Genomic DNA, 16751 nt, shown 5'->3' with positions numbered 1-16751 from the left:
CCCAGGGTCTAGGTCCTAGTCTATATAGAGGACTCTCTATAACTGCTATACCTTTCCACCTCTATGTATGCATGCTCCAACTCATCTTATATAAACCACCACCATGTCTCAACTCACTACTGTCTCTGACTCTTGCTGAGAGGTAGCCATTTTGGTGTCTTGGCTTAATGAATTTCTCTAGTCTCAAGTGAGAACTTGCCGTGTGATGTGATTTTGTGGTTAACTCTCATGCTACCAAAAAGCCTGGGTACCATTTCACTCTCTGCTTCATACTTGTAGGTTAAAATATAATTGCTCAGCTATTTTTTCCTGTCACTATGCCTGCTGCTTGCTGCCATGCCTCCCTGCCATCATGGACCCTGATCCTTTCAGAATCACAAGCCAAAATAAATTCTGTCTCCCTTAAGTTCCCTTAGTCATGCTGTTTGATCACAGAAGCATAAAAGTAATGAATATATAATTCCAGCTGTATCACAACAAAGTATCTCAGACCAGGTGGGTTCAGCAAATGAAAATTACATTTTCATAGTTCTGGAGGGTGGCTATTCAAGTGCTGGGTTCCAGGGTTTCTGATGAAGGATCTCTTCCTGCTTTGTAGATCAAGATCTTCTCAACACATCTTGATATGACTGGTCCTGCTGTGGGATGGTCTGTATGTCAAATTGCTCTGATTGGTCAATAAATAAAACACTGATTGGCCAGTAGTCAGGCAGGAAGTATAGGCGGGACTAACAGAGAGGAGAACAGAGAAAACAGGAAGGCGGAGGGAGTCACTGCCAGCCACCACCATGACAAGCAGCATGTGAAGACACTGGTAAGCCATGAGCCACGTGGCAAGGTATAGATTTATAGAAATGGATTAATTTAATATATAAGAACAGTTAGCAAGAAGTCTGCCATGGTCATACAGTTTGTAAGCAATATAAGTCTCTGTGTTTACTTAGTTGGATCTGAGCGGCTGTTGGACTGGCAGGTGACAGAGATTTGTACTGACTGTGGGCAAGGCAGGAAAACTCTAGCTACACTGGTCCTTTCTACTCAGGTAGAGAAACAGGTGTGTATCTCTTCCCCTTCCTACCAGATTTACAGTTCTGCATTAATCTAACCCTTAACTCTTAGCAAATGCCTATTTTTTCCTATTGGTACACATCTCAGATACAGTCACATTGTGGGGTAGGAACAGAAACAATTCTGTCCAAAAAAAGTCTCAGTGAGGTCTGCCTTGAGAACCTTCTGTACATTCACAACTTCCACAGTTCTGTATAAAATTCCCTGGGCTCCAGTGCTCTTTGAGATCTTTGGCAGCAGTTAACTCTGCAGCTCACAGATGATTGATCCTGTATGATAATGAGTATGTAGACAGGTAATGCCGGAGGGTGCTCACCAACCTAAGACAGAGCACCTGTGTGGCCTGGGCAGGTGTCTCCATGACTGGTAAGGTGACCTGCTGATGTCCCATGCAACCTAAGTCAGAAGCTCATGTTTTAATAAAAGGGAGACCTGTAGTGACCTGCCCCGCCCCCTGTTTTGGGTAACTGTTGCCTTGCTTGCTGACCTTGACCTTGATATCCTCCCTATGCTAATTCCCTGCTGGGTTCCACCCTCCTGAATGCTTAAGGGGAGTTCCTTGTCTGTGTATGGGGGGGATGGGGAGTGGGTTGGGAGGTAGGCTGGGGGGGGTGGGAGGAGGGAAGAGTGGGACCTTTAATTGGTGTGTAAAATGAATGAAAAATTTTTCTTACTAAAAAAAAAAAATTCCCTGGGCTCTTATTGTATTTCCTTTTCCTCTTTAGCACTTAACATTTTCAAAATTATTATCTGTGTTATGTTTTTAATAAAACATTCATTGCTTTGCTCTCCTTCTCTAGTAAAGCAGAAACTCAGGGTTTTTACTGTTCATTGCAGTATCCATGGCATTTTTGATAGAGACTGCCACTGAAGAAGACATATCATCAATATTTACTGTGTACAGCAATGCTGACTGTGTTACACCTGATGGAAGCTGCTTGATATGTCAAATTAGGTGAGATTCCAGGCCTGTTCCTGAGTTCTTTCTGTTCATTGACATTTATGGGTCACTGTAAATAAATGGTAGATCTCTAAAACAGTAAAAGATGACTCAGGGCATTATCAAAGACAAAACAGAGGTCTCTATTATGCACAATCCAGGGAGACATTTGCTTTCCACACAAACCTCATCAGATTTGGATAAATCTACTTGTTGAACTACAAGTTGGGAAATCAGAGTTTTCATTATTAAAATTATTGTGCATTCTTGGCAATATTTATACAATCCAACTTTAAATCAGGAAAACAGTTAATCTTTGTGTTGAAATGTATTTTGAACATTAATCCTCACAGACATGAGGTAAACAGCATCAACCCTTCTGACAATATTTTAACACGGAATCTTGCTAAGAACAATCACTTACCCAGCCCTACTTTTCCTTTCTGACATATTAGTTTTGTATGCATTTCAAAAAATATTCACTATGTCTTGGCCATAGAGATTTCTAAGTCAAGAAGTGTCACATTTAATTAAGCAGCGAATGGTTTTTTGTTTGCTTGTTTTTAGGTTTTATTAGCATCATCTTGTTAATTTGAATGGAAAATTATAGGGAAAAAAAGCATCTTTATTTAGAAAATCACATTAATTTTCTTGCTTGGAGTCTAGAAACAAAAGAGAGAAAATGCATATTGCTGCCTGCTAGTACAATAGTGAACACAAAATGAAATAAGCAGATGCTGGTTTACCTTCTTGGGTGCTGCATCATGCATGGCGTGAAAACACAGTCCTGAAGCAAGCTCGACCATCTGTGCTGTTTGCTCCAGATGGGTTGAAAGAGATGACAAAACCATTCTCTATACACAAGGGCCTTCTCTCTTTCCATTTTTCCACTTTAAATGAGAAAAGTCTAATTAGACACTGAAGAGATTATTCTTGCTTATACTACATTGCTAGTTTTGCTTTGAACCCAGAAATTAAATTGTAATTTCAAAGCAGACTCATTACAGTAGTTGCTGTTATCTCCATTGACCAAACATGGCAGACAAAGACTTAAGAGAAGATTTACCTCATCTCAGTGTCAGTGGGTCTAGATTATGGCTGTTTGGACTCCAATTCTTAGGAGGACGTCATGGCAGTAGTAGCTGGTTGAGGCTTCTCAATTCCTTGATGGATGGGAAGCAGAGAAACAGGGAACACAGGAAGGGGTCAAGGCAAGGCACAGTGTCAAAAACACACCCTCAGTGATTCATTTCCACAAAGTAGCCCACACCTCCTACCTTGTACCAAGTTACAATAATGTTGTCATACTCTGAACTCATTGGAGGATTGGTCCATAGATCAATCAGAGCTCCTGGGATCTATTTGCCTGGAGGCACCATGACAAACAACCTCAGAGCTGAACTTCTCGGATACTATCAGAGTTTCTCTTTCTTTTTTTTTTTTTTCTAACAAGACAAGGTTTCTCTGTGTAGCCCTGGCTGTCTTGGAATGCACTCTGTAGATCAGGATGGCCTTGAACTTAGAGATCTGGCAAGAACATCATTTTAGTATACTTAATGTTTAAAGATCATCAGTTCTTCTTCTCCTCCATTATTATTATTATTATTTATGTGGTGCTAGAGATTGAACCCAGAGTCTCCTACACACTATATAGACACTCTAACACTGAACTACAACTCTGATTTTATAGAAAAATCCATTTTTAATATTACTAATGTCTAAATAATTTGTATATTTATGAAAAAGGAAAAGTTTGAGGAACTCTGGTTTATGAAAAGGTCTTAACCCTTAAAGAGAGATTGCTATATGATCAATGATCTGGGGTGTATTCGGAAGCTGACAGAGAATATATCATCCCCATCCATGAGACTGGCCATTCAATCTGTCAGGTGTGGAGCTCATGACCTTCAAGGGTAACCTGAAAAGGTCTCACATATTTACTTTCTTCTTTTCCTAAAGCTCACTGGACACATTTTATTTATATTTCTGCACATAAAATTAAAGTTATTTTATTGTCATCATATTAGCTTGCATCATTTCATGATTACAGATTTTTAGACTTTTCTTAGAATCCATAGAACCTGCCAGAACCTGTATAACACCGATGGAGTCTTGGAGCAAGTAAGAAACTGGGTTTGGGTCTCTGAAAAGCCTTTGAGTTCCAAGGCATTGTGGAATGTTCTGCAAGCCCCTGAGTCCTTATTACATATGTATTAAAGTACTGTTCTACATAACATTTGTAGGGACAAATGTGATAAATGTGTACTTCCTGACACGTGATATAAAGAATGTCAGTCACCATTGTATAATTTGGTTTTTAAAAATAAAATACAGTGACTACCTGCAAACACACTGGCCACTCCAGCCAGGAAAACAGGAAGGCTGACTGTAGATCTTAACTTCTCTTTCTGCTTCTCCAAATCTGATCCCTCAGTCTGCAGCAGAACACCTGCTGTAGCCTCTCTTTCTCCCATCCTGCTCTCATCTCCAGAAATGCACATCACTGTTTCTTCTCCTCCAAACTCCCCCTCCCATTGCTTCACGCCATCCCTTAACAGCAGTAGGCACTCCCTGGAAATCTGCAGGCCACTAGGACCAAGGAAGCAAGCAGGCTAAAAGCAGATCTTCATTTCTCCCTCATTCCTCCAAGTTCAAACCCCAGCTCTAGAATAGACCTTTTGCTGTGGACTCTTCTCACTCCCTGGGCCCCCCATTCCTAGGTGACTAAGGAGATTCTGGTGAAACACCTGCTCTCCTCCTTTATGTGAAGCCCCTCAACCACCCCCAGGCCATGCCCATCCCTAAGTGTCAAGGCCCTGTAGTGGGTAGCCATTCCAGCTTGGATCTGGAAGTTCCAACCCCCATTGAGACTCTGGCAACTGTCACGCCTACGAGGCGGGGCCAGAGGAGGCGCCTGGAGACCCGAGAGCTGGATGGGCCAGCGCTCTCTCTGTGCGCTCTCTCTGTGCCGGGACACTGAACGGTGAAGGTGGACTGTGCAGAGCTCTGGAGAACACTGCTGGACTGTGATACACCTTCCCCAGACCCTGCGACCTACCTTTCACTTAATTTGTGAGTTACGCCATTAAATAAATATCCTTTTAACTATGTGGAGTGGCCAAAATAATTTCTCCAATAGGTCCCAATGTCTAAAAACACATTTTACCTGGAGCCTTAAGTGCTCACTCCTATCAGGACCACAGAAGATTTCCTACAAGGCAACACATAGACACTACACCTTCCTAAGAACCAGAAAGGAAATGCAAATCCAGGAACAACATCTGTCCCCCACAACAAACCCAATACCATATTTCAGCAACCAGAATTAAAATCTTCCCAATCCCTGGTGCTTCCAGATACCAGCATAAAAATATAACCAAAACAGCCAGAACAATATGTGTCCAGTAAAGCTCAGCAATCCTACCACAGGAATCCCTGAATATCCCAACATAGTTCAAGCACAAGAAAAGACTTAAAACAGCATTTACAAATATGATAGATGTACTTAAAGAGGAAAAGAATGAATCCCTTAAGGAAATCTATGAAAACACAAATAAACAATGGAAGGGAAAGAATAAAACCATTCAAGACCTGAAAGTAGAAATAGTATCAGTAAAGAAAACCCACACTGAGGGAAATCTGGAGGTGAAAACCTTATGAACTCAAACAGGAACCACAGTGGCAAGCTTCACTAACAGAACAGAAGAGATAGAAGAGAGAATCTTAGGAGTTGAAGATATGATAGAAAAAAAATAGATGCATCTGTCAAAGAAAATGACAAATCTAAAAATCTCCTGGCACAAAATATCCACAAAACCTAGAACACTATGAAAAGACCAAGTTTATGAATAATAGAAATAGAGGGAGGAGAAGAAATCCAGGTCAGAGGCACAAAAATATTTTCAATAAAATCATAGAAAAGATTTCTAACCTAAAGACAGAGTTGCCTATCAAAAGTACATGAAGCATACAGAATATCAAATAGATTGGATTAAAAAAGAAAGTCTCATTGCCACATAATAATCAAAACACTAAATGTACAGAACAAAGAAGGAATATTAAAATCTGCAAGGGAAAAAGACCAAGTAACATACAAAGGCAGACATATTAGAATTACACATAGTTCTCTATCTCTATCTCTCTCTCTCTCTATCTCTCTCTCTCTCTCTCTCTCTCTCTCTCTCTGATTTTTTATACATTGAAAACAATTTCTTTTCTCATGTAATATATCTTGATAATAGTTTCCCCTCCCTCTATTCTATCCAGTCCCTCCCAAACTCCTCTCCCCTCCAGATTCACCCCTTTCCTGCCTTTCATTAGAAAAGAACAGGCTTCAAGGATATAACTACCAAACATGACAAAATAAAATAAAATAAATACCATCACATCAAAGCTGGAAAGAGAAACCCAACAGCAGGATAAGAGCTCCAAGAGCAGGCACAGAATCAGAGACCCACTCATTCTCATACTCAGGATTCCTATAAAAATCCTAAGCTAAAAGCTGCAATGTATATGTAGAGGACCTGGTACAGACATATCCGGCCCTGTGCTTACTGCTTTAGTGTCTGTGGGTTCATATGAGTCTTGCTTAGTTGACTCAGAGGACCTTGTTCTTCTGTGTCTTTCATACCCTTATACTATTTCTTCCTCCTCTTCTTCAGGGGTCCGTGAGCTCTGAAGGGAAGGATTTGATGGAGACATCCCATTTAGAACTATGTGTCCCAAGGTCTCTCTGTCTGTCTGTCTCTCTGTCTGTCTCTCTGTCTCTGTCTCTGTCTCTGTCTCTCCCTCTCTGCATAATATCTGGCTGTGGGTCTCTGTATTTCTTCCCATCTGCTGCAGGAAGAAGTCTCTCTGATGATGACTCAATAAGACACCTATGCATACATATTGCAGAATATCATTAGGAGTCATTTTATTGTTACTTTTTTCCTTTTAGACTAGTAATATTTGGTTTTACCCACAGTCTCTGTGCTATCTAGTCTCTGCTTCCTGGTCACTCAAACAGTACCAGGTATGGGTTCCCTCTCATGGAGGGAGTGTGCCCTAAGTCAAATCAGACATTGGTTGTCTACTCCCACAAGGTCTGTGCTACATTGTCCTAGCATATATTGCAGACAGGACATAGTGTAGGTCAAAGTTTTTTGTGGCTGGGTTGCTGTTTACATTTTTTCTTTTGGTAGCCTGCAGAGTGCCTTCCCACACTAAAAACACCAGAACCTAGAGGTGAACGCTCCATGTAGCCTCCAGATTGACTTCTCCATGAGAAGTTCAATGATTTGTGTGGGTGTTGTCCTCAGCAATAAAACCCTGCAACCAGTTTGCTAATAGCAACCCACTGTCTTAATAACAGTCAAGGTTGTTTGGGGATTTTCATGGAACCCTCTTGGCCAACAACTCAACTGAATGCAACTCAGTCCTGGTACTGGAAGACTCCTTTGGTGACAAGAGTTAGACAGTTGGGATTTTGTTACCCCATTATTAGGCGACCTCATTAGGACACCTTCATATACTTTAGGGAGATTCCACAGCACTAGGTTTCCATACCGTCCCTCATATGTCCCTCAATTCTAGATGCTTATACCAGGCTTTTTCTTTTTGGCCACCAAGCAGTTCTCAAATCATTATGTGGAGACTTATTATTAGTTTTGAATCCTCAGCCTTGCTTAGGCTCATTTCTTGAGAGCTCTTTTAACTTAAATTAACCTGCTTCTCTTTATCTCCCTTCTGCCTTGGGGCTTTTTACTTTTCTTCCCTTCAGTATATTTTACTTTCATTGCTTCTTGTGAGAGAAGAATGGCTGCTGGCTGGCAGCTGCAGCTTCTGGCCTGTGGCTTTTCTCATTCTCTCCCCCTCCTTTTCTTCTTCCTCTCTTATTTATTCTCTCTTCCCAGCAGCCCTGCCTACCCCTCCCCTGCCTACCTATTGGCCATTTGGCTTTTTATTTGACCAATCAGGTGCCTTAGGCAGGCAAGGGGAAACAGATGCAGCACATCTTTACATAATTAAACACAGATCCTTATATCATTAAACAAATGCAGCAGAAACAATGTAACACACTTTTACATAGTTGAAGTAATATTCCACAGCATAAACAAATGTAACATATCTTTACCCAATTAAAACAATATTCCACAACACCTGCCTCTCCCCACATACCCTCCCCCAACTCTATATCCCCTCCCCCTTCCCACCTGATTATCTTATTTGCATTCTGCCCTGCCCCTACTCCACCCATAAAAATCCAATCTAATTCTCCTTTCGAGGGAGACACATGTGTCTCTCCTATTCCCCTCCTCTACACCTAATCAATGAAACAAAGAGTTAGTTCTTTGTGAACATCAACAAGACTGACAACCCTTATCTAAACTAACTAAACACCAGAGAGAGGATGCCCAAATTAACAAAATCTGAAATGAAAAGGGGGACATAACAGACAGCAAGGAAATCCAAAGAATTGCAAGGACATACTTTAAAAACCTATACTCCACAAAATTGGAAAAAACTAAAAGAAATGGGTAATTTTCTTGGTAGATACCACTTATCAAAGTTAAAGCAGGAGCAGGATCAGAAAAGCAATTTGAATAGATCTATCACCACCACCACCACCCTGAGAAATAGAAGCAATCATTAAAAGTCTTCCAACAACAACAAAAAGCCCAAGGCCATATAGTTTTATGGCAGAATTCAACCAGATTTTCAAATAAGACTTGCCATTAATACTATTTAAATTATTCTACAAAATAGAAACAGAAGAAGTATTTCCAAATTCATTTCATGAGGACATAGTTACCCTGATACCTAAACCCAACAAAGAAAGAAAATTACACCAATTTCTCATATAGACATAGGTATAAAAAAATTCAATAAAATGTTTGTAAACTGGATCCAGGAACACATCAAAAAGACCATCCACCATAATCAAGTAGGTTTCATCTCAGAGATTCAGGGATGGTTCAATATATGGAAATCAATAAATGTAATCTAGCAAATAAACATTTCTTGAAATGAAAATTTCTTGAAAATGAAAGAAAAGAAACGTGAACGTGTAGATGTAACCATCTTATTGAATAAGAAACACAGAGCCATTTGCAGAGTTAAAAGCCCAAAAGGTCAGAACAATAGCTAAGAGCTAAAAACCCTTTCTTACCCTTCACTGCTGCTGCTGTCCTTCCTCTCAGCAAGAGACCTACTTCCTGTCTGTCTGTCCTTTTATTGACTTTCTGTTCTGCCTTCTCATTGGTTGTAAACCTAACCACATGACCTCCTCATCACTGCTGTCTGTACAGACCTCCTGGCCTTCTGTGGTTGGTATTGAGATTAAAGGCATATGTCTCCATGCTGGCTGTATCCTTGAACACACAGAGATCGGCCTAGCTCTGCCTCCCAAGTGCTGGGATTAAAGGCGTGTACCACTACTGCCCAGCTTCTGCTATGGCTTGCTATTAGCTCTGACCCCCAGGCAACTTTATTTATTAACATACAAATAAAATCACATTTCAATACAAATAAAATATCACCATAGGATCATCTCATTAGATGCAGGAAAAGCTTTTGACAAAAATCCAACACTCCATCATAAAAATCCAAAAGAGGTTAGAGATACAAAGGACACACTTAAATATAATAAAGGCACTTTACAGCAAGTCCATAGCCAACATCAAATTAAAGGGAGAGAAACTCAAAGCATTTCCACTAAAATCAGGAACTAGAAAAGTCAGCTCTCTCTGTCTCTCTTCAACATAATACTTGAAGTTTTAGCCAAAGCAATTAAGTAACTGAAGGAGATCAAAAGGATACAAATTGGAAAGGAAGAAGTCAAAGTGTCTTTATTTGTAGATTATATGATAATATGCATAAATCACCCTAAAAGTTCCACCAGGGAATGCCTACAGCTGATATACACCTTCAGCAAAGTAGCTGGATACAAGATTAAATAACAAATATCAGTAGTTCTCATATATACAAAGGACAAATAGACTGAGAAGGAAATCAGGGAAACAACACCTTTCACAATATGCTGAAATAATAGAAAATATCTAACCAAGTAAGTAAAAAATTGAGTGATTAAAAACTTCAAATTATTGAAGAAAGAGATTCAAGAAATCAGAAGATGAAAAGATCACCCATGTGCATGCACAGGTAGGGTTAACATAGTAAAAATGTCCACCCTACCGAAAACAATCTACAGATTCAATGTAATCCACATCAAAATTCCAACACAATTCTTCACAGACCTTGAACAGACAATACTCAACTTCATATGGAAACACAAAACATCCAGGATAGCTAAAACAATCCTGAACAATAAAAGAACTTCTGGAGGTATCACCATCCCTGATTTCAAGCTGTACTGCAGAACTATAATAGTTAAAACAGATTCGTATTGGCCAAAACCAGAAACAATGAAATTGAACTGAAGACCCAGAAATATATCCAAATGCCTATAGACACCTGATTTTTGATAAAGAAGCCAGAAACACATACTTGAAATAAGATGGCATCTTCAACAAACGGTGCTGCTCAAACTGGATGGCTGTGTGTAGAAGAATGCAAACCTTGCACAAAACACAAATGCAAATGGATCAAAGTCCTCAGCATAAAACCAGATACACTGAATCTGATAGAAGTGAAGGTGGAGAATAGCCTTGAACTCATTGGCACATAAGACTTTCTGAACAGAACACTGATAGCACAGGCACGAAGATCAATAATTAATAAATGAGACCTCATGAAACCGAAATGCTTCTGTAAGGCAAGGGGCACCTCAGTTGGACAAAGCAGCAGCCTATAGAATGTGAAAATATTTTTTACCAACTCTACATCCAAGAGAGGACTAATATCCAAAATATATAAAGAACTCAAGAAGCTAGATATCAAAAAACAAATAATCTAATTTTATAAAATGTGGTGCATATCTAAATAGAGAATTCTCAATAGAGGAATCTCAAAGAGGATTTCTCAATAGAGAAATCTCAATAGAGGAAAACTCAAATAGGAGTTCCAGGAAAGGCGCAAAGCTACACAGAGAAACCCTGTCTCGAGAAAAAAAAACAAAAAAAAACAAAAAAAAAAAACAAACCTCTACCAGGGACTGGAATATTGTGGTGATAGGCCAGACCATGCTTTTGTTTGGAGGAATGTGGAAGTTGAATACTTTAAGTGGGGCTTAAGGGCCATCCTAAGTATGAACATGGAAGACAGTGGTGCTGAGGTTGATTTGAAATGTGGGGGAATGACTTAAAAGGTTTCAGAGGAGAATTTCAGTATGTGGTCTAGTGACTATTCTTGTGATATTTTGGCAAAGAATATGGCTGCTTTCTGCCCTTGTTCAAAAGATCTGCCTGAGGCTAAGTTGAATAATTATAGACTAACAGCTTTGACAGAAGAGATTTCCAAACATCCTAGCATTGACTGTGCTACATGGCTATTTGTAGCCAGTCTTATGCAGATCTATAATGAAAAGGAGCAAGCTGAGCAAGGAAAAATACAAAATGTACACTTAGAGGAAAAAAGGAGCACCAGGAAGTGTAAACAGACTAAAGAAAAGCTTGATGCTAAGTGGAAAAAAGGGAGTGGTGACCTCAGAGCATGACCCCATCCAGCTAAGCTTCAAAGTTGTGAAAAGGAATTAAGGAACAGCTTAGGATCAGGAGTGATGGTACACTCCTTTAATTCCCAGCACTCAGCACTCGGGAGATGAGTCAGTGGATCTCTGAGTTCAAGGCCAGCCTGATCTACAGATCCAGTTCCAGACAGCTAAGCTTAGGCAGTAAGGAAGCTATAAAAAACAGAACGCTTGTGAACATATAATTGAATGAGGGGGTCCATGTTCCAGCCCCAGAAAGCAGCAAAACTTGGCAGCTTCAGCCAAGTGGTTCTGGCTTTAGAGTCAAGGACAGAAGAAAGGGGGTACATAATCTCCCTCTACTGCTTAGGAAAGCCACTGAGTCTAGGCATGTGTCAGAGGAGTCCCTGTATGGAGGCCTAGAGAGTCCATTGTATGAAGCTGTGAAGGTTAGGCCTGGATTGCCTTGAAGATCCCAAAATGTTAAAGATGTCAGAATTATGGGATACCTACCAAGGAAAGCTGCTAATGGGGAGTGGAGCCAGTCCAAGAGAAAGAAGTGTGCTATAGTCAACAAAGCTGAAAAGCATCTCTTCATAGAAATAAAAACTGTGGGGGGCCCAAAACAGCTTGACCACACAGCTGCCCTGACAAGTTTGGAGGCCCAGACACAGCTGCTATGACAGGCTTGCTAGCAGGCAACACCCAGAGCCAGGAAAAGCCATAAGCTGACCCCATCCAAAGAGGGCCTACATCTAAGGGGAAGTACCTGACATCCCAAACATTCCAACCATTAGATAAGGTTAGATAAGATGGCCAAATGTCCCTGAGTCCAGCACACACCTACTTTCTGTTTAACAGATACCCCTAGACAAATGTCAACCAATCAGGGTCTTGAACCCTGGAAATTTCCTTACTCCAACCTCTGCTATGATAAAAACTCTACCCCACCTGGGCTCAGGGCTTTCTGTTCTTGCCTCTGCATTGGACAGACAGAGAGACCAAGCTCAGAGCTTGAAAATAAAGGCTCTTTGCTTTTACATATAGGATTTGGTCTTTTGGGGGTCACAGTGATCTGGGCATAACAATCATGAAATTTGCAAGTAAGTGGATGGAACTAGAAAAAAATCTTTCTGAGTGAGATATCACAGACCTAGAAAGACAAATATGTTATGTATTAACTTGCATGCACACATTAGCTGTTAATCCAATGATATCCAAGCTACAATCAATAGAACCAAAGAGGGTAGGTATAGAATAAGGGACTAGAGGAAATAGATAGGTCTCATTAGAAAAGAGAAATGGAACAGATAATTATGGATGGACCGGGAACAGGGGAGCCTGGACTGGGAGGATCAAATGGGGAGAAGGAGGAGAGGAGGCTGTAGGAGGAAATACTGAAAGAGACAGCTAAAATTAAGGGGAATTTGAGGAATAGTATGGATACCTAATAGAGTAGAAACTTGTTAAAATAAACACTTATATGAAGGTGATCTAAATAAAATCACCAAATAATAGGGGAGACAGAGGCTCAGTGGTCATCTCCTGTCACCAAACAAACCATCTACATCCAGGATTGGGTTATATGGTTAGCCAAAGGTGCCCCACAGGAATCCTCAAACCATCCAAGCTGTTGCCAAGACCATAGGTTGCTCTCTACAAACTCATGGCAAAGCCCAGTTGCTGAAGATATAATACACAACTCACTGGATATGGAGAAGTTGATCTGGAGCCTACACAGAGCCTTCACCCCTATTCTCTAGTGTTTTAGGTACAGAAAGGCACTCTGAAAGCTACAAAAGAGAAAACTAAACACCAACCCAGCCACAAAATCTTTGACCTACAATATGTCCTGTCTGCAAGATATACTAAGGCAATGGTGGCACAAAGCTCATAGGAGTAATCAACCAACATCTGATTTGACTTAAGGTGCCCTTTGTGAGATAGAACCCATACCCAACAATGCTTAAATGACCAAGAACTTGAGACTAGATAGCCAAGGGACCTAAGGTTAGACCAAATAATCCTAGTTTAAAAGCAGAAAAGAAAAATGTTGTGACAAATGATTTCTAATGACATTCTGCTACACTCATAGATCAGATCATTGTTCAGCCACCATCAGAGAAGCTTCCTCCTGCACCAGATGGGAACAAATACAGAGACCCACAGTCAGACATTATGCAGAGAGTGAGAGACTTTGGAACACTCAGACTTAATGGGATGTTTCTGTCAAACCCCTATCCTCAGAGCTCAGGGAACCCTAGAGAAAAAGAAGTTAAAAGAATGTAAGGGCCATAGGGCATGGAGGACACCAAGAAAAACAAGGCCCTCTAAATCAACATGAGCAGAGCTCAGGTGAACTCACAGAGACTGAAGCAGTATGCACAGGGCCTGCATGGGTCTCTTCCAGGTCTCCTGGGTATATATTATGGCTTCCAGTTTGATGTTTTTATGTGGGACTCCTGAGTGAATGAACAAGTGGGTCTCTGATGCCTATGCCTTCTCTTGGGCCTTTTATCTTTTGTTGTTTGGTCATGTCCAACCTTGATATGATACTTTTGTTTTATCTTATTATATTTTATTTTCTTATATTTTCAAAAATGAAGGAAGGAAGGAGGGAGGGAAGGAGGGAAGGAAGGAGGGAGGGAAGGGAAGAAGGAAGGAAAGAAGGAAGGAAGGAAGGAAGGAAGGAAGGAAGAAAGGAAGGAAGGAAGGAAGGTAGGAAGGAAGACCTAGCCAGTAGGGTAAAGGTTAGCAACTGAACTGTCAATTATACCTGCTGTGAGAGGGAACATCTGTTTTCTTCAGTGGGGTGGCCCTGGGTATGTCAACTCCTCCAGGACAGGTTCAGGAGTAGTTGACCAACATATAATGGACTCCACAGATTTTGTATGCTTTTATTTAGTTACAGGTTTTTGTGTTGTTGTTGTTTTCTTTACCTGTGGGTGTTGTTTTATTTTGTTTTCTTGGTTTTGGGAGTTTTGTTGCTGTGTTTTTTTCTTTCTTTCTTTTTTCCTTCCTTCTTCTCTTTCTTTCTTTTTTACTTATTTTCTTGATTTTGAGAAACAACTTAAAGTTGGGTGGGTAGGGAGGGGAAGAGGATCTGGAAGGACTTGGGGGAGGGGAAGAATATGAGCAACATATATTTAAAATTTTAAATTGTTAACTATCCATGACCCACTGGGCACTTTCCAGGCCTGAGCAGAGGAAGACACAGATGGCTCCTCTCTGTACCTTGTGGTCTAGAGGGGCCATAACTACCCAGGAGCCTTTGGTGCTGGGCAGTCCATCACCATCATTCCAAGCCTGTGGTTTCTAGACCTAAGTACACAAGAGATGAAAAGCAACATTTTTGTGCCATGCCTTGAGGCTGGGGTGGGCAGGACTAAACCAAGTGTCACTTGAGACTCAATCAGGAGCCCATTAGGCATCAGGGGACCATATGGTGAGCCAGTATAGGATGGAGAAATAGAAGAGAGACAGAGGCAGAACTGTTCTTGGGTCGGGGAGGGAGGCATATCTGAAGAGGTGAAGGTGGTGAGGAACAGGGTGATGTAAATGACCTTCTTACCACCTGAGTCCAGGATGAGGTACAGGCCCTATTTCCAAGAGCCAAGTCTTGCTTTGAGATGCTGAAGCAGCCAAGAGTCTCAGATGAAGTTGAAGTCTGTGACTCCTGTCACAAATGAAGGTAGTGCAGAGCCTGTAGTCTGGGCAGCAGCCTAGGGCCATGGGTATTCAAGGGCTACATGGCTGTGGGGGCCATGCCAATCTGGATAGTCTGCGCTTCTGCCAGGGGCCACAGTGGCATCTGGGCTTGGGCTACTGCAGAGGCTCATGTCTGGCACAGCTGAGGTCTATGTTGATGTCCAGTGGCCCATGTGACCATCAAAGGCCACATAGATACCAGAGGGTCTAAGCTACAGGCTGTGACCATGATGGTGTCCGGGGCTGAGCCACTACTGGAGCCATGCTGATTTGTGTTGCCAGCACTGTCATCTGGGACCATGGTGTCATCCAGGCCAGGGCTGCTGCCAAGGGCCGTGTCTGGGTCTATGGCCCTACCACAGCCAGGGTCTGTGTTGATGTCCATGACTTCTGAATACCACTGAAGGCCATGCTGATACCAAGGGTGTGGTGATATATTAGTTGTGCTGAAATGTGGTGATACTTTATTTGCATGTTAATAAAAGTTTGCCTGGAGATCAGAGGAAATAGCAAGCCATTTTAAGTAAACACAAAAGTCAGGCAGTGGTAGCACAGACCCTTGTTCCGATCACTTGGCAGGCAGGGTCTCTGTGTATTCACGGTTATACTAGGGAACAGAGCCAAGCCTGGTGACACATGCCTTTAATTCCAGTACCAACCATAGAGACCTGGAGGTCTGTATAGACAGGCAATGACAAGGAAGTGAGGTAGCTGGGCTAAGAGCTAATGAGAGAGCAGAATAGCAAGGCAATAAGGCACAGGTTAGACAGGAAGTTGCTCACTTTTGGTAGCTGCAGAGCTGGAGAGGTAAGGTTGGTGGCTATTAGCCTGATCTCTAAGGCTTTCACACACACACACACACACACACACACACACACACACACACACACACACGTGTATACATATAATTTTAGAACATCGCTGTCTTCAATTTCATATACACATATACTATATGGTGATTACATTCCACCTTACTTTTTAAATGAATATAATATTTGCAATTGTAACCATTTTTAAGTTCACAATTCAGTTGCATGAACTACTTTCAAAATATTAATTACACTCATGATATTCATTACACTTGTTCAACCCTATATTTGGCTCCGTGTTTTTTATTTAATAAGACCGTTTAGAAATTCATCTATACAGGCGTCTGGGCCACAACCTGGAACCATGTTGGTGTCCAAAGGCCATGCTGTCACGGGGAGGCATGCCAATCTGGGTGGTCTGTGCTACCACCTGGGATCATGGCAACATCAGAGCCTGGACCACTACCTAAGACTGCTGTGGGATCTGTGGGATGTCTTTCTGTACGCTGTGAATATGTGTTGTTATGATTGGTGGATAAATAAAGCTGTTTGGCCAATGATGAGGCAGAATAAGGGTGAGGAGGTACATTCGAACTGGAGAGAGAAGAGAAGAAAGGAGAGTGGGCAGATGCTCTGAGCCAGCACCAGGAGAAGCAAG

This window comes from Peromyscus maniculatus, chromosome 19 (genome assembly GCF_049852395.1).
Source record: "Peromyscus maniculatus bairdii isolate BWxNUB_F1_BW_parent chromosome 19, HU_Pman_BW_mat_3.1, whole genome shotgun sequence".
Lineage (NCBI taxonomy): Eukaryota > Metazoa > Chordata > Mammalia > Rodentia > Cricetidae > Peromyscus > Peromyscus maniculatus.
The sequence above is the reverse complement of the archived record's forward strand: the minus strand, read 5'-3'. Positions refer to the sequence as shown.